General features: G+C 43.7%; 1 protein-coding gene across 18 annotated transcripts in view; it reads left to right on the top strand.

Moving 5' to 3' along the window:
• The window catches only part of PCBP3 (poly(rC) binding protein 3), a 284015-nt gene that overhangs the window by 86154 nt on the left and 171608 nt on the right, over window positions 1–26253 (top strand). For 11 of the 18 annotated variants that reach the window (XR_012431869.1, XR_012431868.1, XM_065541260.2 and 8 more), the window contains one exon: window positions 8574–8611. The exons of 4 other annotated variants lie outside the window; for them this stretch is intronic. The gene's annotated coding sequence lies outside the window, so the exon portion shown is untranslated. Of the gene's footprint in view, window positions 1–8573; window positions 8612–18711; window positions 18838–26253 lie in introns of those variants that run through there. 3 more of the 18 variants (XM_074033866.1, XM_074033865.1, XM_074033867.1) reach the window with 1 other exon arrangement.

The raw sequence follows: 26253 nt of genomic DNA, 5'->3' as shown, positions 1-26253 counted from the left end.
CTTGGAGGAGACAGTGTAACTTTGTTCCTGAATTTAGGGGTAAGCATTCAGTTTTCACCGCTGTGTATACTGTTAGCTGTATGTTTCAACTGGAGGTCCTTATCAGGTTCAGAAAGAGTCCTTAAATTCCCAGGTTGCTGAGGATTTTTATCATGAGTTAATGCTGAATTTTGTCAAGTGTTTTCTCTATATCAAGATGATCATATGGTGTTTCTTTTTTGTTTATATGGTGAATTACGTTGATTGTTTTAAAAAACAATAGTAAGCCAGTTGCATTTCTGGGTTAAAACCCATTTTATCTGCATGTATTTATTTTATATTGTTGGATTTTTATATGCTAAAATTTAAGAATTTTGGCATCTATATTTCTGAGGAATATTGATGTATTTTCTTCTGTGTCTTTTTCTGATTTTTGTAGCATGTTAATGCTTGCCTTATAGAATGAATTGGGAAGTATTCTCTCATCTTCAGTTTTCCAGATGAGTTAGTAAGAAATTGATATTATTTCTTCCTAGAATATTTTATAGAATTCACCTGTGAAGTCGTCTCAGTCAGCTCTTTTCTTTGTGGGAAGGTTTTATCTTGAATGCAGTTTCTTCAGTATATATATAGGATTATTTAATTCTCCTTGAGTGAGTTTCGATGATTTGATTCTTGTAAGAACTTGCTCCATCTAAGTTGGCAGATTTACTGGCATGCAGAGTAGTTCATAGCATCCGCTTATTGTATTTATTTATTTATTGAAGTGAAATTCACTTAAAATGCAATTAGCCATTTTAAAGTGTACAATTTGGTGCATTCAGAATGTTGTACAGCTAGTACCCAGTTTCAGACATTTTCAAAACTTTTTTGTTACCACAGAGGAATACCTCCCACCCATTAAGTAATCACTCCTGGTCTCCCCCTTTCCTTATGCCCTGGAAACCACTAACCTGCTTTTTGTCTCTGTGGACTTGCCTGTTCTAGATATTTCATCTGAAGAGAGAATGCAACATATAACCTTTTACGTCTGGGTTCTTTGACTTAGCCCCGTTTGGAGGTTCATCTGTAACACGTGCCTTACTTCATTCCTTTTGATGTCTGCAGAATACTCCATTGTATGGCTATACCAAACGTGTTTATCCATTCATCTGCTGATGGACATTTGGGTTGTTTCCCCGTGCTGGCTGTTGTGAATAGCACTGTTAGAAACAAGTATCTGCTTAAATCTGTATTTTTAATTCTTTTGGGTCTGTACCTAGGAGGGGAGTTGCTGTCCTATGGTGATTCTATGTTTAACTTTTTGTGGAACTGCCAGACTGTTTTCCACCCTAGCAGCACCATTTTTCATTTCCACCAGCGCCATTTTTCATTTTTACCAGCGATGTATGAGGTTGCCTGTTTCTCCAGGTCCTCATCAACACTTCCGTTAGACTTTTCTGATTTTTGTGTCTGTATAATGTTCTATTTCTCATTCTTGATGTTAGTAATTTCGGCCTTCCCTCTTTTTTCTTGGTCACTGCAGCTAGATGTTTATCAATATTGTTTGCCTTGTTAAAGAACCAACTTTCGGTTTCATTAATTTTCTGTATTTTTTACTTCTATTTATATATTTTTAGAGACAGAGGCTTGCTCTGTAACCTTGAACTCCTTGGCTCAAGTGATCTTCCTGCCTCCGCCTCTCGAGTAGCTAGGACTACAGGGATGTTCCACCATCTACCACGCCTGGCTAATGTAACAGAATTTTTTTCTGTAGAGAGTAGGTCTTGCTGTGTTGCCCAGGCTGGTCTCAAACTCCTGGCTTCAAGTGATCTTCCCACTTTAGTCTCCTGCAGAAGGATTTTTAAAATGGCTTTTCAGCTTACAGATTTCTATTCTTTATTTCCTTTCTTCTGCTTACTTTGCTCTGTTTTAGTAAGCTTAGGTAATGGATTTGAGACCTTTTATTCCCCTAATATAATCATTTAGTGCTATTAATCTCCCTCTTGGTACTGCTTTTACTGCCTCCCACATATTTTGATATGTAGTGTTTTCATTTTTATTCAGGTCAAAATGCTTTCTAATTTCCATTGTGTTTTTTTCTTTGACCCATATGTTATTTAGACATGTGCTATTTATTTTCCAAGTATTTGGAAGATTTCCTAAATACTTTTTTGTTCCTGATTTCTAATTTAATTGATTTCTAATTTAATTCCATTGTGGTCAGGAAGCATTTTTTTTTTATTCCTTTAAAGTTTTATTGAAATTTTTCAAAATTTTCAGATTATTACCTTTGAAAATATCTCATGACCACTTGAAAAAAAGGCATATTCTGTTATAATTGTATGGAGTGTTCTATAAATGTCAGTTAAATAATGTTGTATGATAATGTTATTTGGGTCTCCTGTATCCCGTACTGATCTTCTGTGTAGGTTTTTACAAAATCACTTATTGAAACAGAAGTGTAGAAAGCTTCCATTGTAATTGTGGATTTGTCTGTCTGGTAGGGGGTTGCTTTATATATTTTTAAGCTTTTTATTAGGTGTGTGAACATTTAGGGTTATTATTTTCTCTTGATAAACTGACCCCTTAATTATTATATAATGCCCTTATTTACTTGTAGTAATATTATGTACCCTGAAATCTACTTTTTCTGATATTAATATGGTCACTCCAGCTTTTTTTTTTATTAGAGTTAACATGGCACATTTTTCCCCATCCTTTTTTTTTAACCTATGTGTATGTTTATATTTAAAGTGGGTTTCTTACAAATAGCTTATTGTGTGGTCTTGTTTTTTTATCGAGTCTTAAAAAGTACATTTTAATTGGGATGTTTAGACCATTCGTATTTAATGTGATTATTGATATGGTTGGGTATAAAACTGTCTTTTTGCTATTGGATTTCAATTTTTCCCACTTGTTATTAGAGTCCCATTTCCTCTCATTCTTCCTTATTTTGGATTGAGTACTTTTTATGATAAGTTTTATTACCTTTACTAGCTTTGTTGCCCACACAATGGGTGGGTTCAATTGCTTGGCCACCAATAGTACAACAAGCTCAACCAAGGAGGATTTAACAAGTGAATCTAAAATTGCAACAAGTAAGGAGGACACCAGGGATAATTCTCCAAAGCAGCGCCTCCCTGAACGACGCTGAAAACACCATTTTTAAGCTCGTTAGCTGAATCATTGTGTGTAGAAGGTACAGTCAAGGCAGCACAGGCACAGTTGTCAGTCATGCTTCTACATACATCACAGGTGTATACACGATGGCAAATAAGCTCTTCTCTTATTTTGGTGGAGTTTTTAGTATGGTAATGAGGAGAGTTTGCCAAAGTTCATCTCCAACTGAGGCCTCTCTGGATCTAATTGGTTTTTGTTTTGCCAGCACTGGGCTTCTTCCTGGAACTTTTCTTAAACAACTCAAGATCCAACAGTTACAAGTGGATACTTTTACAGTGTATGCCTGAAAACCTGAGGACATTGGGTTGCAGCTTATTAGCTTTATCTCTGTGTTTTTAGAGGTTGCTTTAGGATTTGTTGTATATTTCCTTAACCTACCATAGTCATCTGCAAGTAATATCGTGCCAGTTCACATATGGTGTAAGAACATTACAAAAGTATACTCTCTCTTACTTCTGGCTATTACATTATGCCCTTATCACCTCACTTCGACATTGTCATAAACCCCACAATACATTGCTTTTTTTTTTTTTGCTTTACATAGTCTATTATATTTGAAAACAATCTTAAAAAATTAAGAAAAAGAGGCTTTTATATTTTACATATTTTCTGTTTCAACGGTTTTCACTTCTTTTTGTAGATCCAGATTTCCTTCTGGTATTATTTTCCTTTTGTATTTTGTACTTCTTTTAATATTATTTGTAGTTCAGGTATGTTGGATAATGAATTATTTTAGCTTTTGTTTGTTAGAAAAAGTCTTCTTTTTACTTTTATATTTGAAAGTTATTTTTTCTATGTTTTGTTTTCCAGGTCGGTAGCCTTTTGTTTCATTACTTTAGACATAGAATTCAATTGGCTTCTGACTTGCACTGTTTCTGAAAAGTTCTCTGTTCACCCTGTCTGTGCTTGTCTCTGTACATGGTTTCCTATTTTAAAAAATTATATTGTGTATATCTAAGGTACACAATATGATAAAATGCAGATAATAAAAACGTTCCTGTAGTGAAGCAAATTAACATATCCATCATCTCACATAGGTATCCATTTTTTATTTGTTTTGTTTTTCTGTGGCAAGAGCAGCAAATGAGTAGATTTTTAGCTGCTCTTGCCATAATGTTTCTTTTTTTCTGGTTGCCTTTATAAGATTTTTTTTTTTAACATAATTTGATTATGACGTGCCTTGGTTTAGTTTATTTATTTATTTATTTATTTATTTATTTTTGGTTGGGGATTGTTGACCTTTCTGAGTCTATATATGGGCTTAAATTTTCATCCATTTTTGAAAACGTTTTGTAATTTTTTTTTTGGTCTGTTTTAGAGACAAGGCCTCGTTCTGTCATCCAGGCTGGAGTGCAGTTGTGCAATCACAGTTCAGAGTAGACTTGAATTCCTGGGCTCAGGTGATCCTCCAACCTCAGTCTCCTGAGTAGCTGGACTACAGGTGTGTGCCACCATGCCTGGCTGATTTTTAAAAATGTTTTTGTATAGATGGAGTCTCACTATGTTATCCAGGCTGGTCTCAAACTCCTGGGCTCTCAAGGTGCTGGGATTACAGGCTTGAGCCACTCTGCCCTGCCTTTTGTCATTATTTTTTAAAATATGTTTTTGGCTTGTCTCATCCCCTGCTTCTGGGTCTCCAATTACACATACATTTTTGTCTTTTGGGAGTAGAGAATCTTTCTTTGTTTTATTTTAGGTAGTTTCTGCCTGCGCAGATTTTTCTGTCTGTACATTGACTGATCTTTTCTTTTGTGGTCTAATATGGTGTTAATCCCAGTCAGCATATTTTTAAAAATCTCAGATACATTTTTCATCTGTGCATGCTTGATTTGTGTGTTTTAAAAATACTTTTCTTGTCTGTCCTTAGCATTTTATGCTTTCCTGTATTGTCTTCTACATATACAATGTATTTATTTTTTGAGATGGAGGCTCGCTGTGTCGCCCAGGCTGGAGTGCAGTGGCACCATCTCGGCTCACTGCAAGCTCCACCTCCTGGGTTCACACCATTCTCCTTCCTCAGCCTCCCGAGTAGCTGGGACTACAGGCACCCACCATCACGCCTGGCTAATTTTTTGTGTGTATTTTTAGTAGAGACGGGGTTTCACCGTGTTAGCCAGGATGGTCTCGATCTCCTGACCTTGTGATCCACCCGCCTTGGCCTCCCAAAGTGCTGGGATTACAGGCATGAGCCACTGCACGTGGTCTATTTATTTATTTATTCAAACGCAGTCTAGCTCCGTCGCCCAGGCTGCAGTGCAGTGGCATGATCTTGGCTCACTGCAGCCTCCACTTCCTGGGTTTAAGCAATTCTCCTGCTTCAGCCTCCCAAGTAGCTGGGATTACAGGCGACCACCACCATGCCTGCTTAATTTTTGTATTTTTAGTAGAGACGGGATTTCACCATGTTGCTTAGGCTGGTCTTGAACTCCTGACCTCAATGATCTGCCCGCCTCTACGTCCTAAAGTGCATAATAGCTATTTTAATGTCTTTGTGTACTAATGATCTCTGTGTGTATAATTACTGGGTTTGTGTCTTACTGATCAACTAATCTCATTATGAGATATATTTTTGTGCTTCTTTGCATACCTACTCAGTTTTGGATGGATGAAAGACATTGTCAACTTTGTATTGTTGGACTCTGTATTCTTTTAAAATATTTTGAAGTATGTTTTGGAATGCATTTAAGTTACTTGGAAAGTTCAGATTTTTTGGCGGCTTGTTGCTGACTTTGTTAAGCATCACCTAGTGTAGTACTGTGTCTGGAATTGGTGGGTTCTTGGCCTCGCTGACTTCAAGAATGAAACTGCGGACCCTCGTGGTGAGTGTTACAGTTCTTAAAGATGGTGTGTCCGGAGTTTGTTCCTTCTTCCTGGTGGGTTTGTGGTCTCGCTGGCTTCAGGAGTGAAGCTGCAGATCTTCGCGGTACAGCTCTTAAAGGCAGTGCGTCTGGAGTTGTTCATTCTTCCTGGTGGGTTCATGGTCTCGCTGGCTTCAGGAGTGAAGCTGCACACTTTGTGGTGAGTGTTACAGCTCATAAGGGCAGCGTGAACCCAAAAAGTGAGCAGCAGCAAGACTTAATACAAAGAACGAAAGAACAAAGCTTCCAACGTGTGGAAGGGGACCCCAGTGGCTTGCCACTGCTGGCTGGGGCAGCCTGCTTTTATTCCCTTGTCTGACCCCACCCACATCCTGCTGATTGGTCCATTTTATAGAGAGCTGATTGGTCTATTTTACAGAGAGCTGATTGGTCCGTTTTGACAGAGTGCTGAACTAGACACAGAGTGCCCATTGGTGTGTTTACAATCCTTGAGCTAGACACAGAGTGCTAGACACAGAGTGCCTAGCGGGAAGAGTTCTCCAAGTCCCCACTATGTTAGCTAGATACAGAATTAGCTAGATACAGAGTACCAGTTGGTGTATTTACAAACCTTGAGCTAGACATAGAGTGCTGATTGGTGTATTTAGGATCTTCTAGGTAGACATAAAAGTTCTCCAAGTCCCCATCCAGCTCAGGAGCCCAGCTGGCTTCACCTAGTGGATCCTGCACTGGGGCAGCAGGCAGAGCTGCCTGCCAGTCCCGAGCCACCACTGCACTCCTCAGCCCTTGGGTGGTTGATGGGACCGGGTGCCATGGAGCAGGGGGCATTACCCATCGGGAGGCTCTGCCTCGCAGGAGCCCATGGGAGGGAGGGAGGAATAGGGGGTAGAGCTCAGACATGGTGGGACGCAGGTCCGGAGGCCCGCCCTGCTGGGAGGCAGCTAAGGCCCGCCCAGGGAGAATTTGAGTGCAGTGCTGGCGGGCCGGCACTGCTGGGGGACCCGGCACAACCTCCGCAGCTGCTGGTCCGTGTGCTAAGCCCCTCAGTATCCTGGGCAGGGGTGCTGGCCGGCCGCTCTCTGTGTGCAGGGCCCGCCGAGCCTGCGCCCCCCGCTGCTGGAACTCGCACTGGCCCCCAAGCGCCGCATGCAGCCCCGGTTCCCGCCGGTGCCTCTCCCTCCACACCTCCCCGCAAGCAGAGGGAGGAGGCTCTGGCCTCAGCCAGCCCAGAGAGGGGCTCCCACGGTGCCGTGGCAGGCTGAAGGGCTCCTCAAGCACTGCCAGAGTGGACTCCGAGGCCTGCCGAGGAGGCGCTGAGAGTGAGGGCTGCTAGCATATTGTCACCTCTCAGTACCCCAGCTTACTCTGCTGCCCATGCAGTCCTGTTACTGAGGCAATGCCCTTCCCAGTGCTCGGCGTGGTGGTGTCCCCTGTACTGCAAGGCTCCTGCAGTCTAGTTGTTGGGAGTATGAACTCTTCCCAGAACTGTGTGAGCCATGGCTATTGTCCCTACTTTTTCTTTTTATCGGTTCTTCCCCCCGCCTCTGGTAGTTAACTCACTCACATGTGCCCGTTCATGTCCAGGCAGAGACTCTAGGGAATCCACCACAGACCTCTGGAATGTTTCTCTGTGCAGGGCATTCCTTTCTGGTACTCTGCCCTCTAATTCTAGCTTTTGCTCTGCTGTGGGGTCTTGAGTGCAGTGCATCCTGATGAGACGGTGCTGCAGGCCCCGCCCACCGACTTCCAGAGATGTCAGTTGCATCTCTCCCCTTTCCTCTCTGCCTTTGCCTCCCTGAATTCTCAACTCCGTCTCCAACTCCCCTGGCTTTGCCTGGATTACCCCTTCCTGTGCTGTGGCCCGAGCACTTTCCGCAGGTTGTAGGCTGCGGCATTGGTAGGATGCATCCCATTTGCTTCCCTTCTCTGGGGATTGTTGTCCTGTGCTGCCTGCTGCTCCATGTCTGAACACCCTCATTTCATGTCTTTTGTCTGACTTTTAAGTGAGGTGGGAGAGTCACCCCAGTCGCACTCTTTCTCTGTCACAGCTGACCATGGTCATCTGTCCAGGCTTTCTTATGTTTCTGTAGTCTTTGGGCATCACTGGACAGAGGCTGTCTGTCTGTAGGAGTCTCTGCGCAGTGTTTACCTGCTGATGCAATCTGCACAGGGAGAACCCTTGGCCTGTGGTCCAGGTGAAGGCCCTTCAGGGGTGAGACTGTGGGTGTCCTGGGCCATACTGTCCCCTATCCTCTCCCTGCGTTCTTACCGTCCCCCATAGATTCAGAGGGATTTGAGAATCAGCTGTGCCCCAGACTTCAATCAGGCTGAGGACTGTGGGTCAAGGTTCAGGGACCCTGCGGCTCTAAGTCTTTATCAGTATCGTGTATGTTCCAGACTCAGTTTAGAATTGAATCACTTTTTATGGAATTCTTTCTCTGGGAAACTGTCTTTGACCTTCCCAATAACTGATTTATGAACATATCTTTTTAATAGATGACTTTGGTTTGATAAAATTTGGTGTCTAAGGTGAAAGATGATTGTGATTTCTGTCTCTCTTTGGAAAGCCTGTGATTTCCAATTTTAATTGTTTTTTCCTTCAACTGTTTACAGGACTGTCTACGAGAGAGAAGCTCCCCACGTGGTTCTGTGTGAGTAGTGCTTTTTATGATGGTGTCACAGGCGATATTTTTAGACTAAACGACTCTTTCTGTGTCAGCAGAGTGGAAGCTGTGTGTCTCTGCCTTCCCCCTGGATCCTGGTTTTATGTCTCATGAGGAACCTGCCTCAGGTCACACTACTGTCGAGAGCATGTAGTGTGAGTGACACGCATTTTCCGTTCTTGCTTCTGTGGAACCAAGATGTTCAAAGAGGCAGTTTCCTCTTTCTCTGGTAACCTTTCTTCACAGTTAACCTGACCATGTAGACCAGCAGGAGCTGGAGGGCCAGTTGTTAGCACTCTTGGAGCCTACTGCACGCCTTTGTTCTTGTGCCGACAGTGCCCCCTGCCCGATAGTGCCTGTGTGTGCGGTGGCCGTGATGGCACCACAATGCCTGAAGCCACACGGTGCGTGGGTGACATCTGTGGAAAGGACCTGGCACCGGCCAGCACAGAGCAACACACACCTGTCTCAGACAATGCACTGTGGTCTCAATTCTAGTTTTGTAAAACTACCTTGAGATGACTCCTTTTAAAATTATCCTTAAGATGTCTTTCTTTTTCTAAAGCTTATAAATGTCATTTTCAAAACGTTTTCAGCAGGAACGTGCTGTATATTTGCAGTTTTGCTTGGAAAACTAATATAGTCATGATGACTGCTGATGCTGGTGAAGTAGTACCAGCCACCCTGATTTGATAACTTCCATAGAATCACTCCCTTCATCCTCCCAGTGCCCCTTTGAGATAGGGATTGTTATTCCCTGAGGCTTGGCGAGGTGAAGTAACTCACTCAGGTTATCTTGGTGACAGTGGTGGGGCTGGGATTTGAGCCAAGTCTTCCAACTTCACAATAGTAGAATAAGAAGAGCTGCCTTGTTGATGTGATGTTGGTCGGAACTCCCAGTGTGTCTTGCCTTCCTCGTGTGCTTGATGGCAGCCCTGGGCTGCTGTGAGGTCCTGAGCACAGTGCATCCTGAGGAGACGGTGCTGCAGGCCCTGCCCACCGACTTCCAGAGATGTCAGCTGCAGCAGGGCAGCGCCCTGGTCAGAGAGATGGCATGGGGAGTTGGCAGGGGGAGCCCCTTGGAGAGATGGCTGGGGGGGGGGGTTGGGGGCCCGTGCATGTAGGTGCTTGGGCTTGCAGGTGACTGGAACCCTGACTAATATCCTAAGAGGAGAGTTCCTTTTTTTTTTTTTTTTTTGAGACGGAGTCTCGCTCTGTCACCCAGGCTGGAGTGCAGTGGCCAGATCTCAGCTCACTGCAAGCTCCGCCTCCCGGGTTCATGCCATTCTCCTGCCTCAGCCTCCCAAGTAGCTGGGACTACAGGCGTCCGCCACATCACCCGGCTAGTTTTTTGTATTTTTTAGTAGAGACGGGGTTTCACCATGTTAGCCAGGATGGTCTCGATCTCCTGACCTCGTGATCCACTGGTCTCGGCCTCCCAAAGTGCTGGGATTACAGGCTTGAGCCACCGCGCCCGGCCAAGAGGAGAGTTCTTACCAACAAATTACTTGAACAAATACTTTCTTTGTTCCTTCATTTGTTTAGCAGATGTTTACAGTGTGCCTGTGATGTCCCAGGCACACTGATCCTGACATCCTTGCCGGGGACTCGAAAACATAAATTTAGTCAGTGAGTTCATTCTGTGGCATGTCAGGGGCTGACAGTGGCTGTGGAGGAAACAGGGAAGGGCAGGGTGTGGGAGTCCTCGTGCCATGTGAATAGGCCGTCAGGTCAGCCCTGAGACATGGGGCATCTGTGTGAGTCTTGCCAGAGATGCAGGTGTGAGCCCCTTGGTGCAGGAGGTAAGTAAGGGGCTGCAGGGCCAAGGGGGTTTTGAGCAGAAGCTCGGGTCTGACGTGCCTGGTGCATCCATGGAGCAGTGAGGAGGCTGCGGGGCAGGAGGTGAGAGTGCAGCTGGGGCACGTCAGGGGCCTCACAGGTCATCCCGAGGCTGCTCTCAGTCCGCATGGCGTTGGGGGCTAAGGGGAACCTACCAGCAGGGTGGGTGTTCTCAGTCCGCACGGCGTTGGGGGCTAAGGGGAACCTACCAGCAGGGTGGGTGTTCTCAGTCCGCACGGCGTTGGGGGCTAAGGGGAACCTACCAGCAGGGTGGGTGTGGGAGTGTGGAGCCAGCCAGTCTCTTCTCCCTGTTAAGTTACTGTTGTGGCTTTAACTAAAGCTTCTGTAATACCTGCTTCTTAGAGGAATCCAAATCCCTGTTGCCTTGGGGCCAACTTCATAATCTTACAAATCTGGATCTAATTTTCACCAAAATCTCAAGGGAAGAGCCGCTGGGACTCAGACAGATAAGCAACACCCGTTATGTGCTGTTCCCATTTTCTCTTTGACTTTGGCGTTGTCCATATTCTTCTTCTGAGCCTAACTGTAGGGTCTTCAGACTGAGCCTACAGTTCTGGAAATAAACCAGTGTGCTGGGGTGGGGCGAGCCCGACCTCCTGCAAGCTGTGCCCCGGCAGCCAGGCTGAGAGGCAGAGCAAGCAGTGCAGGTGGAACCATCGCCTGCTAGCACGTGGGTTCTGGAGGCTGCAGCAGGCAGATTCTGGAAATTCCCTGAGGCCTGTGTTCAGTACACACAGGGAACTTTTATAAGCACCTGCGGCCTCTTCTGCTGGTGGGAAGGGAGGTGCTATGAGCACTGAGCTGGTTGGAACAGAAGGGCTCTCCTCTCGTGGGCTCTGTCGAGTGAGTCCTGCAACTTCTCCCTGTGGGATTCTGGGTTGTGGTGATGAAGCAGCGCAGAGCTCATCTGAGTGGATGTTTCCCAGGGGAGCCAGTAGTTTTGGAAGCACTTGGTTTTTCCATTCCCATATCTTGGAGAACTCTTCCCCCCTCCTGAGAGACAGCAATGAACGTAGGCCTCATGGAGAAGCACAGGTGGGCCTTCCCTGGGCTGTGTGTGGTCTGTGCGGGCCTCTGAGGGCCACTTCATTTTGCAGGTAGGGACCCATCTCCCGTAGCTGGTTAGTGCCAGAGCCCACTCCTAGCCCCATCGCGGGGCTGTTTTTCCGCTACAGCAAGATCGGGAAATTAGTAGTAATGAACACTTTGTTGAAGATTTTTGTTTACTTTGAGGTCTTTTATTTCTTGTAATACTGAATTGGTTATATGCTTCTTTTTTTTTTTTTTTTTTTTTTTTTTTTTGAGACGGAGTCTTGCTCTGTCACCCAGGCTGGAGTGCAGTGGCCGGATCTCAGCTCACTGCAAGCTCCGCCTCCCGGGTTTACGCCGTTCTCCTGCCTCAGCCTCCCGAGTAGCTGGGACTACAGGCGCCCGCCACCTCACCCGGCTAGTTTTTTTGTATTTTTTAGTAGAGACGGGGTTTCACCGTATTAGCCGGGATCGTCTCTCGATCTCCTGGCCTCGTGATCCGCCCGTCTCGGCCTCCCAAAGTGCTGGGATTACAGGCTTGAGCCACCGCGCCTGGCCGGTTATATGCTTCTTAAAGTTTTTGTTTGTTTGTTTGTTTGTTTTCTTGAGACAGAGTCTCGCTCTGTTGCCCAGGCTGGAGTGCAGTGGTGCCATCTCGGCTCACTTCAAGCTCTGCCTCTCATGTTCACGCCATTGCCATTCTCCTACCTCAGCCTTCTGAGTAGCTGGGACTACAGACGCCAGCCACCAGACTGGCTAATTTTTTGTATTTTTGGTAGAGATGGGGTTTCACTGTGTTAGCCAGGATGGTCTCGATCACCAAGAAATTGAGAAAGAAGATGACAGAACTTTGAAAGTTGAAAGGCAAATGGACAAACAGAGCAGATCTGAACCTAGAAAGCTGCGAGGTGCATGTGAGTGTGAGTGTGTGTGGTGTGTGTGTAGTGTGCGTGTGTGTGCATGTGTATTTACCCATGCAGGTCTGTGTGTACACGTGCGTGTGTATGTGTGTGCAGGTGAGTGTGTATATAGGTGCGCACACGTGTGTGTGTGGAAGGTGTGTGCGTGTGTGGTGTGTGTGCATCTGTTGTATGTGTGTGTGTTGAGGGGACTGGGAAGTGAGTTTCTTGTGTTGCAGACAGCGCCCCCACATCTTCGGAATGGCGTTACTGTGCGGCTGAACCTGGGGAGGCAGTAGAGGTAGTGTGGACATAGGAAAGCTGTGGAAAACCTGTCTGAGAAGGAGTCAGCCTCTCAGCCCTCTCCTACCCAGTCTAGTTCCGCCCTGGAAGGTGACCTGGGAGCCTGCCGTGTGTTGGGGGACTGTCCTAAACGGAAAGCAGGGCACAGGATAGCTTCACCCCAGCCCCTCCTTATTTGGCCCCAGAACACTGGGAACCTAGGAACAGATGCAGGAGGGAGGGAAAGGAGCCACTGGGTGGGTGAGGAAGCTGGACGCTGGGGCCTTGGAGCGTGGCTCCAAGAAAGGCTTGGAGGGTGATGTCAGGATGAGTGGGTCTGCAGTGGTCAGCCCCATGGCTAGGAGTTTGGAAAGAAATCAACCTAAGTTCATAGAGCACCAAGCAAAGCAGTCGGGAGACCCTGATTCCCTGCGAGAAACAGAAACATTGTGCAAGAAGGCAGCTGCAGCATCAGGTGTAGGTACCAGGTGCACAGCTGGCGAGGGGAGTCCTGGAGAGTGGGGAGGAGGGCGAGGTAGGGGCTCAGGAGAGTTGGTGCTCATCTTTTGTATCAGGAAGCTAACAGCTGATACATAAAATTGTAAGATCACGAATAGCAAATGCAAACTCAGTGATTAGAAATATGGAGATAAAGAAATGCCACAGGAGGCTAAGAGCTCACGGAAAGATTGTGATGTGGGGGACAAGGGAGGGGCAGGGCCACTGCTTTTCATAAGCTTTATCGAATTATTTGCTTTAAAAAACTGTATATTTATAGTTTTATTAAAAAGAAAAAATTTTAAAGGTTATATGGGCAAATACTGTTTTGTAAAAACTTGATGAACCTCAGGCCCTGAGCTCCCTTGCTTGCCCTGCTCCTGCCAGGTCAGACTTCCACTGCCCTTGCCCTCCGGTCCTCTCCACTGCACAGGCCCAGCCTCTGGCTTGGTGAATCTGAGGCAGAGCTTTCTACTCAGGTTGCTTGAGCTCTGCAGCGTTAGGCCTGGTGAGCGCCTCTTGCCCAGTGCTCCAGGGGCTGTGGGGAAATTTCAGTCCAGACTGTCTGCGTCAGGCATGCAGGACACACTTCCATGCCCTGCTTTTTAACTGAATAGTATTCTGCAAAGTGTTCGACCTTACCTAGTTTGAAAACATTATTTTTAGAAGGTTGCATGGTTTCCCATGTATGGATCTAGGTATCATTTATTGGATTATTCCCTTTTTGTTTATTTTTTTCTGATTTCCACTAATATCCATAATACAAGGTAAACATCCTTGTGCATAAATCCACAGCAGCTTCCTCTCTTTTGTAGGCAGTGTTCACACCTACAGAATTCCTGGGTCAGAGGACATGGACATTTAAAAGAGGCATAATGTGTAATTGCCAGACTGATCTCAAAAGTGCAAGTTTGTACTGGAACAAGCTGTACCAGAGCACCTGTGCTGTTGTATCCTGACACACCAGGTGCTGCATACGTCTCCATCTCAAAATGCAGAAGCGAACTGAACACACGTGGCTTTAGCTCTTTAACAATAATGTCGTTTTCCCCGTGCTCATAAGCACTCTTGCGTTATTGAAGATACTCTGCTTTTATGTTGGTGGGAGGAATTTTCCCCAGTTGAGTCGTGCACCTTTTCGTCTCATCTGTAGCATTTTGGGTGGCTCGCTCAGTATTTTCCCTTGCGATGTCATCTTCTATTGTGTTTACATTTAGAAAATCCTTTTCTTGGGATTTAGTTAGGTGTATGTTCTTAGATCTAAGTTAGTTTTCTTATATTAGAAACACCATTTATTAAAAAATACTTCATTTTTCTAATGATTCATGCTGCAACTTCTGTTATGTATGTGTACCACATATGAAAATGTTGTGTATTTTAGTGTCTGTTTCTTAATTCTGTAATTGACCTCTTTGTTGTAGTGCTGGTACACTGTTTTAATTATTTTAGTTTCATGGTATATTTCCATATCTGATAAAGGTAACCAATATTTCAAAAAACATTTTGGTGGTTCTTGGCTACCTACTTTCTAATGAACTTTAGAATGATTTTCAAGTTTAAAAAGTTAATCATATTGAGGTTTCTTTTCAAATGGATCAGATCTGTAATTTAAATTATAAACAGCTGATATTTTAACAATATTTAAATAGTTTCCTATATAGAAAAGGAATTCCTCTTTCCATTTATTCTGTTATTAGCCTTCAGTTACATTTCATAGTTTTCTTGCTATAGGTTTTATCTTTCAAATTCTTTTCCAACTAATTTGTGTTATTTGGTTATTGTAATTGGGACTTTTCCCATTGCATTTATCAAATATTTAACATTATATAGGAAAACTATCAGTTTTTATATATTTGAATGTGGGCATGTGTTAAAATGGTTTTATTTGCAAGAGGGTTTTCGGGTGAAATTTGACTTATTTTTACCTTGACCCAAATGCATTCACCATGAAGTTTGCTTGCCGTAGCTATCTGGTAAATATTCTTCATTAAGCTACAGAAGTTTTCTTTTATTCCTATTTATTAAGTTATGTGTTTTTTAAAATCGAAAATGAAAGCTGCATTTCACTAAATGTGTTCATTGCTACTATTTAGGCGGTCATGTGATTCCTGCTTTTGTCTCTCAATGGAGTGAATTCTGTTCCTGACATTCCAAGTGTTGATTCTTGGAATAAATACTGTTAAGCCATAGCTCTTCCAATTATAATATGCTCCCAGTATCTTACTGGGACTAGAATAAGGGTTAATAATAGGGTTAGGGCTAGAGTTAAGGCTAGCATAAGGGTTGGGGTTACTGTTAGTGTTCAAATTATTGTAAAGGTTAGGATTAGGGTTAGTGTTAGGGTTATCGTGAGGGTTATGGCTAGGGTGATATTGCTCTATAAGGTTCTTTTTTTCTAATTTTTATATGATTTTGGTAATATATAGCTTGCTTTCATAACATGATTTGAGAATCTTCTCATGTTTTTTTCTATACTTTATTTAAATAACAAATTTTCCTGTCCTCTGTCTAGAAATGCAAATGTTATCAGCCTTTGATAGAATTCTACCTTTGATAGAATTCATCTATCAAAGCCACTAAGCCTGGAGTCTATTTTGGAGACTGATTTTTTAGCGTCTATATAATTTCTTCTATGGTTATTGATTTTATACACATTTTCTTATACACCAATGGTTTTTTCTCAGGAAATAGTCAATTTTAAGCAAGTTTTTAGGTATATAGGTAAAAATGTATATGTTATATATATACACACACGTATGTATGTAATATATATGTTGTATTCTTGTCATTTTCAGTCTTTTAAAATTTTTAATTTAATTTAATTTAATTTTTATTTTTATTATTTTTTTTTAGAAACAGAGCCACACTCTGTTGGATGTTGATCTCAGCTCACCGCAGCCTTGAACTACTGGGCTCAAGCGATCCTTCCACCTCAGTCTCCCAACTAGCTGGGACTACAGGGATGTGCCAACACATCTAGCTAATTAAAAAAATTTTTTTAGGGACTGGGGTCTTGCTTAGATACTCAAGCTGGTCTCAAACTTCTTGGCCTCAAGCGATCTTCCTGCCATGGCTCCCAAAGTGCTAGGATTACAGGTGTAGGCCACCATGCCGGGCCTAGTTTTTCAGTCATTTTATCTGTTACTGTGTTCCCTTTATTTCAAATACTTATTTCAGCATTTTAGTCACATTTGTCTAATTTTTTCTCCAAAATAGCTTTCAGTTATATTGATCATTTATAATTTTACTATTAATTTCTCATTTTAGCGTACATTATAATTATAATTCTCTTTTTCTTCAAGTTAATGCTATTATTTTAATAGTTTCCTGAGTGCTTCTTTGAACATTTTCATTTATTTTCCAGCTAATGCATTTGACTCTCAATCTTCTTCTAAGACACTTTTAACTCTGTTCTACTGGCTTTATATGTACTGACCTGTTGTCGCTCATGTTTTTATTCTTTAATTTAAAAGATTAATTTCTTGGTAGTCCTGTCTAGGAGGACTATTCTTTTGTTGTTAGGTTTCTACTTTTTAAGTATCATGTTTGCCCTGTGTTGGTCAGAGAGGAACTGGGCCCTTTGTGATTGTGGGTGTTTTGTAGGAGATGGCTGTGGGGCTTGGGGATGGAAGAGTGGCGCCCACTGTGGGCATGTCACAGGCTGTCACAGAGCAACAGGGTGCAGTGTGAGCAGTGGAGAAGGTGCCCAGAGGGACCCCATGGGGTTGTATGCTGCCTGTGGTCCTGGGAGATGGAGTGATCGCATTGGAAGAAAAACAGTCTGGCGTTTGCGGGGAGCAGACAGACTTCTGTGTGAGACCCGTAGGAGACGTGCCATGGAGGCTTTTGGAATCCCAGCTCATAGCTGAGGGGACGGTGTGGGGCATACAGAGAGCCATGTGCCAAGAGGAAGAGTTGAACCCCGGGGGAAAGCGTAAGCCGCGGAAACACAGAGCTTCCCAGACCCACCAGCTTTATTTCATAAGGTCAGATGCTCTTGTTGACATCACCGTTCCAGGATGGGAGGTCTGGGCTCTGTGAGGCCCTCCGTGGCCTGGGCTCTGGGTGGCCTGCCATTCTTGGTGTGTGGTTTCTGTCTCTTGCTATGTTGTCATGACTGCAGAGTCGGAAGGAACCCAGGTGCACCTCGTGTGTTCTAGCTTGTGGATGCAACAGGTGGCAACTTCATTTTAAGAATTGGAGGCCCAAGTTATGCTGACTTGTATCATGGTATCTGAGACCAGGTGTGTCTAACATGTGCCAGGCGACCCTCTCTGCAGAGGAGCTGGGCAACGCATTCTCCTGCTGGGCAGCCTTGGGCTCAGCCAAAGCTCTGTCTTCACAGACAAGGGGAGGAGAGGACAGGGCAAGAGCTTCTGCCTCCATAGGCAAGGATGAGGACATAGGAGGCACTGAATAGTGGCCAGGAGAGGAGTGAGTGAGGACCTGGGGTCACCCACGCTTCAGAGTGAGGCACACTTGCAAGAGTGTTGGCGTTGTGTGACGGCAGACATAGCGCCCACACGGTGTTGTGTCAGCATCACTGGATCAGTCCATTTTCATACTGCTCTGAAGATATACCCTAGACTGGGTAATTTATAAAGAAAAAGACTCAGTTCCGCATGGCTCGGGAGGCCTCACAGTCATGGCCGAAGGGGAAGGAGGATAAAAGGTGCATCTTACATGGTGGCAGGCAAGAGACCATGTGCAAGGGAACTGCCTTTTTATAAAACCATCATTTCTGGTGAGACTCACTCACTGCCATGAGAACAGCATGAGAAAAACCTACCCCCATGATTCAATCACCTCCCACCGGGTCCCGCCCACAACATGTGGGGATTATGGGACCTACAGTTCAAGATGAGATTTGGGTGCAGAAACAGCCAAGCCATATCAATTGCAGAGCCCACCGGGCATCCTTATTCTAAGAGGAGCACAGGCTGGGGGGTGAGTTCTGGGCCTGCTGAATCTCCTGGATTCTAGCCAGCACAAACCCTGGCATTCATGGGTGCTGCTGCGGGCTGTTCCAGCCCTCCCAGCCAAGACCCAGGGCCTGCGGGGATGGGCGGCACTATTTCACTGTGGAAATGTGGGCCCCAGAACTAGGAGGGCCAGGGAAGACCTGGAGGTCTTGGCCGGCTGGGGCAGGGCGTTTTCACATGCTCTCAGTCACAGAGGCTGAGGTCTTGCCCTTACTCCGCTCCTCGCCAGCCAGCAGAAGCTCTGCAGCCTCAGCGAATCTCAGGTTATTTGGAAATGGTGTAGCCACCTCTCGAGGGAGGACAGACTGCCATGGGCCCAGCGGAGGTCTCATGGCACTGGTGCCCTTCTTTCCTTCCTCCTCTGAGTTTTCTCCTTGGCTAGGTAGCGTTCCTTCTGGACCTTCTCCGCTTTGCTTTTTTCTCTCTCACAGGGATTTGGAGAGTGCTGCCCTCCCGGAGGTTGAGATCAGATTGCAGCCTGGCATGGAGGGATGATCATTTTTCGTGATGACTCATCCCTCCTCCGTGCCGTGCTGCCAGGCTGTCTGGCGACCCTGCGTGCAGAGACAGTGATGGATCTGGAGAGCCGTTGTTGCTGGTCCGTGGTGGCCGGGGATGGCATGTCAGATGGAGAAGAATTTCCTCTGTGTGCACATTTAGACAGGTGGGAGTCAGCATTTCTGTGTGCTTTTATTTTACAAAGGCACCATCCGTTCATTGGAGATACAGCCTGTCTACACTTGCTCGTCAGCGTGCATGGTGAGCCGCATCCATCCCAGTCTCCTGCTCCTCCCAGGCCTCCGTCGTCTTCCTCTGGATCTGTGGTGACACTTGACAGCTTACTTCATTCTGTGTAGCGTTCATGCCTTTGTGCCGTAGGCCCTGTGCGAATTGTGTCACAGAGGCCACCCTGTCTTTGGCGATGAAGGGCAGTCAGTGATAGAGCTAGGTTGAGGCTTTCGGTGTGGGTGTGAGCTTTACTCCAAGTGCTCTGGCCATTTTGCTTTTCTGAGGTACAGGCTGAGCTACAGCCCTACAGCTTTGTTCCCTTGGTAGTGAGTAAATGGGTTTGACTTTACCCACCTGTTTCCCAGCCTCTGCCTTCACAGAAACCCAAGATGGGACTCCTCCGAACACGGCTGCATCCACGTGTACCTTCTTTGCTGAGCTTGTGCCTCTGGCCACATCCAGCAGGGCTGGTTGCAGTTGGGGGCAGCTGTTGTTAGGAGCACAGCAGTGAGCTGTTGTCATCGTTCCCTTGTGTTAAGCTGGCAGAGTCTGAGCACAAGTCCTGGGAAGAGAAGTGTCCGGTAGGGACCCAGCTGGGCTGGTGGAGCAGGACTAGCCTGAGAATCCAGAGACTCTGTTCTGCTTCCGTCCCTGCTCCCAGATCACCACGTGACCTCGGCTGGGTTCCTTCCCTCTCTGTGCTGCTTTTCCATCTGTGAGACTGCGTTTCCTGACCTGTTCCTGCCCTGACCCTTGGGGGAAGGTTGTTTCAGCTTTTACAAAGAGGGCAAGAACCACCAATGTCTTTCTAGGAACAAACATATGACCTGTGAGAAGATGGTTTCCTTAATCATTACTATATTTGCTGCAAAGGTTCCTCACTTAATTCCTGTAATTCTCCAAAACCCTGGAGAATTAACCCTTTTTATCAGTAAAGAAACAGAAACTAAAGATGAGTCAGCATTGGAGCAGAGTCCAGCCCATGGTTCCCCCTTTTCAGAACCTTCTCTCCTTCACTTTGTTACTATTAGATTGTAAGAAGTTCACATCTCAAGTACTCATGGTCAAATTACCACCCAGAGTCACGGATATTTTACTCCTTCACCAGCATTTAATGAGAGTGCCTGTGTGAGCACCCCTCAGTCATGCTGCATCACCAGGAAGCACTTTTTCTTTGTTCCAGCTTGAGAAGGGAGGAAAGCACAGCAGATGAGAGCTGAAAGATGGCATTGGACTTGGCACAGGGATGGTCGAGAGGTCCTGAGTCACTTTGAGAAGGTGCAGAGGAAGCCAGATTGCGCCAGCTTGAGGAGTGAGGGAGAGGGAGGGGTGGAGATGGCTGTGTGAAATGTTTGACTCTGAAAACTTGGGGCCTAGAAGGGAGGTGTTTGGGTTGCATCTTTAGTATTAGCTACTTGGTTGTGTTTAAAGCCTGAAAATGAGTTAGTAGAGAAACTTTGAAAATTAAGAGACAGAGAGCACGTGGGTGCTGCTAGACATTGGTCCCTGAGGAGTCAAGAGAGTTATTTGGAGGGTGGAGAGGTACTGTTTCCTGGGCATAGGGGTGTCCTCTCATCACCACAGCACCATTTTACAAAACCCATCTTAATGCTACACCCCAGTATTTCCAGTTCCCTCAGTAATGTCTTTTATATTGTTTTCCCTGCAGCACAGGATGTGGTCTGGGATCAGGTGTTGGCACCTACTTGTATGTCTGTTGTCTCTGTCAATCAGGAACATTTTCCACAGCCTTTCTGTCACTTTCATGACATTGACGTTTTGAAAAATAGTCTCTTTTAATAAGTAGACGTTTCCTCCTTTGGGGCATGTCCGGGGACTCCTGTGATAGGATTCAGTGGTGCACGCTTGGCTGGTGCCTGCCTCCATGGGATTGTGCTTCCTCAGGGCCTCACCTCGCCAGGTGCAGAGCAACCCTGTGCCCCACCTTGGGGTGTGAGGTTGCTGACTCACTGCAGAGCTGTTTGGCTTCTCCCGACTTTGGTTACCACTCATGACTAATAAACCATCTGCAGGAAGCCCCTGGAAGACCATGTGGAAATCCTACATCTCGTGACATTTCCCCTGGACTTAGCCGTGGTTGGTTTCTGCCTAGACCCGTCTTTACTGTGATGGCTGTAAGTGGCGCTTGTGCAGCTCCCGTGCAGACTTAGCTATCTGCTGGGAGCAGGCCCCTCCCTTCTTCCCCATTTGCTTATCTGTTCATCTCTTACCAAGTTCTTGTCCTGGACTCCTGTGTCTTAATTCACCGCTGTCCTAGTGTCTCATTCATCACTGTCCTTGAGGATTTTGTGCTCAAATTCTCTTAGATTTGATCAGTGGGAGCCCACCAGACCAGTTCCCGGTTCCTTCCCTCTTTAGTTCCCAGCTTCCTTTCTCTTCCTGCTACCATCTGCCTCATTTAAAGAAACAGTTTCCTAACTTTTCCATATAATGTTTCAGGTCCATCTTGTACCTAACCTACCCAACCCTGGAGTCCACCAGATAGATGTTTGAAGGGCTCTAGTTTTTGTAGTGTGAAAATGTTACCAAGGAACAATATCTGGGTACGAGATAGGCTTATTGCTGTCAGGTGTCTTTGCTTCTAACACTGTTAGGGGTCAGAGCTGGGAAGTATGTGCATGTACACATACACACCTCTGTGTAAATATACATGCATGTAAGTGTGTGTGTGTGTATATATGCACATATACATGCATATATCTGCGTGTATAAAACAGACGAGTCCCACAATGTCCTTTCTCTTCCTGTTATCCCCACGCCTTGTACATGACAGTGATGTTCCAAGGTGGTCTCTCACCAGCTCCTGGAGCTGCACATCTCTTCCCAGTTCTGTGTTTAGTGACATTATGGCAGTAGGTTGGCAATCGCCCACAGTGGGAGGGTTTGCACATGGAAGGAAACTGGCAAACACTACAGGCCAGGTCCTCCCTCCCACCCCAGGAGCTGTTTGTTAAACGTTTGCTGGCATACCTCTAGGCAAACACATTTTTACAATTAGCCCTCCATATGTATGTTTTCTGTTTCTCTTCTTTCTCACCTAAAATGTACATAATGTATCTTGCTACATATGTTCTCTTTTTACTATTTTTATTGTAAATGAATATAACATTACATTTGCTATTTTAGCTGTTTTTAAGTGTATAATTCAGTGGCATTAATTACATTCACAGTGCCATGCCACCATCTACATCTCCCTTTTTGTACTTTGTGTTTTCTATTAAACAGCATCCCTGGAGTCGCCCCGTACCAGGGCGGAGTGATCATCCTCATTCTTCCTTTTGCTTCCTCTGCTGCCCAGTGCTGCATCCTCGTTTGGGTTTCGTGATGGTGGGATGATGACGTAGTTTATGATATTTTGCAGTTACACACAGTGCAGTGGTGAATAGCCTTGTGCATTTGTATTTGTGTGACTGTATCTCCTGGAAAGGCCTTAGCGGTGTGATAGTTGGGTTCAGTGGCAGTGCTCAGTGCTCCTACTTCAGTTAGACAGTTGCAAATCCCCTTCAAGGGGTGGCCACTGCCCTCACCACCCACAGCCACACCATGGGGTCTGTTCTTCAGCTCATGAATTTTTGCCAAAGTGATGGCTGAACAGTGTAGCTCAGTGTAGTTTTAATTTGCATTTCTCTTCTTGTGAGTGAAGTAGAACATCTTTTTATATGTTTAAGGACATTTTTATGTCTCTTTTCATGTATTTTATACATTTTTCTACACAGTTTTTGGTCTTTTTTGTCCCCTCAATTTAAACATTTATTTATTTATTGGTATCTTAGGGATATTATTTATTTTACTGTGGAATACATTGCAAATATTTTCTTCCATTTAGTATTTCTGTCAAATTTTTTCATGTCATTTTGCTGTGCCAAGGATTTTTTAATTTTTATAGTCAAATTTATCTGTCTTTTATCTAGATTTTTAATTCACAATTAGAAAGCCTTTTCTACACCCAGATTAAAGAGGAAATCACTCATGTTTTATTCTAGTACTTGTGTAGTTTAATTTTTCATTAGTTTATTTTCATGAATTTTTCAATTGTTGATTTTTTTCTATGGGATGTTTTTCTGCTTCATTAATTTATGTTTTTATTTCTTCCTTTTTTTTCCAGTTCATGTTTCTGTTCTTTTTCAAATTTATGTTGGATGTTTGCTCATTGATATTCAGCTTTTTAAAAATGTAGATAAGCATTTAAAGTTGTACATTTCCCTCAAAGTATGTTGCAGTGCATAGATTTAGATATATAGTACTTTTATTATCCTTAACTTATAAATGTTATCTTGTTTCTACTGTGACTCCTTTTTTGGCTTATGAGTTACTTAGAAGTATTTCTCAATTCCAAATACACAGAGCTTTAAAATCCATGTAAAAATACACGTTTATATATAAATAATTTTAAGTGTTTTAGTTTCTAAGTTCACTGCATTGTGGACCAGGTGATCTTTGTGTTTGTAGTCAAAGGGCAGCTCACATATGGTCACGTATCATAAATGGCCTGTGTATCTGAGAGTGGAATCTATTCTACAATTTTGAATATACGCTTTCTGTATATGGCCATTAAGTGAAGCTTAATAATCTTGTCTTCTCTGTCCTCATAGATATTTTTCTTTGTGGCACCCTCCTGTAATCTCAGCATTTTGGGAGGCTGAAGGTGAGAGGGTTGCTTGAGGCCAGGAGTTCGAGACAAACCTAGGCAACATAGCAACCCTGTCTCTCCAAAAATTAAAAAAAAAAAAAAAAAAAAAAAAATTAGCTGAGCATGGTGATGTGCACCTGTAGTCCCAGCTACTCAAGAGCTCAAGAAGATCCTTGAGCCCAGGGTCGAGGCTGTAGTGAGCTATGATCGTACCACTGCATGACAGCCTGGGTGACAGAGCAAGACCCCGTCTCCAAAAAATAAAAAAAAAGAAAAGAAAAATGTTTCTCCAACTGATACATCAGCCACTATGACAGTTGTGTTCACATATGCTGGTATGATTGGATTAATTGATTTGCCTATTTTCTTATATTTCTGTTCATTTTTGCTCTTAGGTCTATGTAAGTTTAGAATTGTTGTAGTATCTTGCTGATAAATTGAACTTTTTAATCTTTATGTAAGGTAGTCTATCTCTGCTAGTGCTTCTTGTTTTTAAAGCAAACTTTGTCTGATGTATTTGCCTAGTATATATTTTTCTTTCCCCTTTTCTCAGTATCTCTGTATCTGAGTTATGTGTTAGTGAATCTTTTAAAATGGGTTGTAATGGATTTTTGTTTTATCCTTCCTGACAATCTGCCTTTTAAAGACTAGAACATTTACTTTACTTTCATTTATTTTAATTACTTGTAATTTGGACTGCATTCTACCACTTTATTTTGGACTTTCTATTTAGCTCAACTGTCTTATTTTTTCTTTCTTCCCTTCTTTTGATTTACAGATGACTGTTTTACTCATCAGTTTTCTCCTTCACTGTATAATTTCGATTTCTCTTATTGTTTGTGTTTGTCTTATATGTAGGCTTAATTTATCAAGGTCCAGAATTAGTACTCTGTCCACATTCCAGAGAATGCAGGAATCTCACATGTTCACCTCTGATGATTCTCTCCTGACTTGAATGGCATTTTCATTCTCAACTGTTGTATTTTTAATATCGTTTGCAGCCTTCTCTAACATTTTATACATTGGTGCCTGTTTAGATTTACTCATATCTCACAACATTCATTACTGTTTGTTGCCACTTTTACCACAGATAATGCTTCTTCTAAAATGCATCGTGGTGAGAATGTGGTTAAAAAACTATTTTTAACTGAAACCTTCTACCTTCTTTTTTTCAAAACCTGTATTTTATTTTTAATTTTTAATAAGTAAAATATATTTTACTTATTAAGTCATTCTGAAATTGTTTTACCTAAGACTTCTTTCCAAAATTAAATTTTCATAGAAAAATATTGGCATGTGGCATAGAAAAAGCTTGGAGTACAAGTTTAGGAGTAGTGATGAGTCTTTGTTCAACATATATATAATATTATCATAATGAAAATGGTTATGATAAGAATAGTTCAAGTACCCAGTAAAAAATTGATGCTGAAAAACCAAGAAAACTTTTAAATTGTGTCCTGGAAATCTAAGGTATTGACTTATTTGTTGTATCTTTGCCAGTACAGTTTTTTTTTATTTTGGTGATTAATGTCAGTGGCTCGTTTCTTTTGCCGTGGTTGTTTAAATTAGGCCTGCTAACCTACCCAAATCTGCTGGTGTTTCTATTTGTGACCCACCAGAAATTATCTCAGATTTTCAGCAGCATTGAAAAAATATTCCTTGTTGACATAGCTAGAAAATAGCTAGAAAATATTCATGAGTTTTAAATTTAGCATGACACCTTGTATCTTCTCACAGCCACATAAAGACTTAAATGGTAATTGCCTGTGTATCCCACATTAGAGTTTAGTAGAGAGTTTGAAAATCTAGTAATAGAGAAACTAATACTAACTCCTGCTCCTCTGGGTTGAAGTTCTGGGTGGAGGATTATTTTCTTAGAGTAAGGAAGAGATTGTATTCTACCGTCTTTGGCTTCCATTGCTGTTGAGACGCCATCTTTCAATTTAAATAATACTCAGTTCAAGGAATTTCTTTTTTTTTTTTTTTTTTTTTTTTTTTTTTTTTTTTTTTTTTTTTTTGAGACGGAGTCTCACTCTGTCGCCCAGGCTGGAGCGCAGTGGCCGGATCTCAGCTCACTGCAAGCTCCGCCTCCCGGGTTTACGCCATTCTCCTGCCTCAGCCTTCCGAGTAGCTGGGACTACAGGCGCCCGCCACCTCGCCCGGCTAGTTTTTTGTATTTTTTAGTAGAGACGGGGTTTCATCATGTTAGCCAGGATGGTCTCGATCTCCTGACCTCGTGATCCACCCGTCTCGGCCTCCCAAAGTGTTGGGATTACAGGCTTGAGCCACCGCGTCCGGCCAGTTCAAGGAATTTCTTTTAAAATTCTGGTTACTTTTAAGATCTGTATGTCTTTGGTGTTTTACAATTTTACTATGGTGCATTTAAGTGTAGATTTCTTGTATTTATCTTGCTTGGGATTGTTCTTGGTATCTTGTTTAACATCAAGTATATTGAGATATAATTTACATAGTATAAAATTCACCCTTTTAAGGATACAGTTTTATGAGTTTCGACAAATATATGCAGATATTAGCTGTCAACACTATCATATTATATATAGAATATTTTCACCAGCTCAAAGTTCCCTCCTGACCCTTCCCCTGAAGCCCCTGACAATTGCTGATCTGTTTAACTGCAGCTCTGCCTTTCTCAGAATGTGGAATCATACGGTATGTGACGTTCTGATTCTGCTTTATCCC

The sequence above is a fragment of the Macaca fascicularis genome, chromosome 3 (assembly GCF_037993035.2).
Source record: "Macaca fascicularis isolate 582-1 chromosome 3, T2T-MFA8v1.1".
Classification (NCBI taxonomy): domain Eukaryota; kingdom Metazoa; phylum Chordata; class Mammalia; order Primates; family Cercopithecidae; genus Macaca; species Macaca fascicularis.
This window is presented reverse-complemented; position numbering and strand designations above follow the sequence as displayed.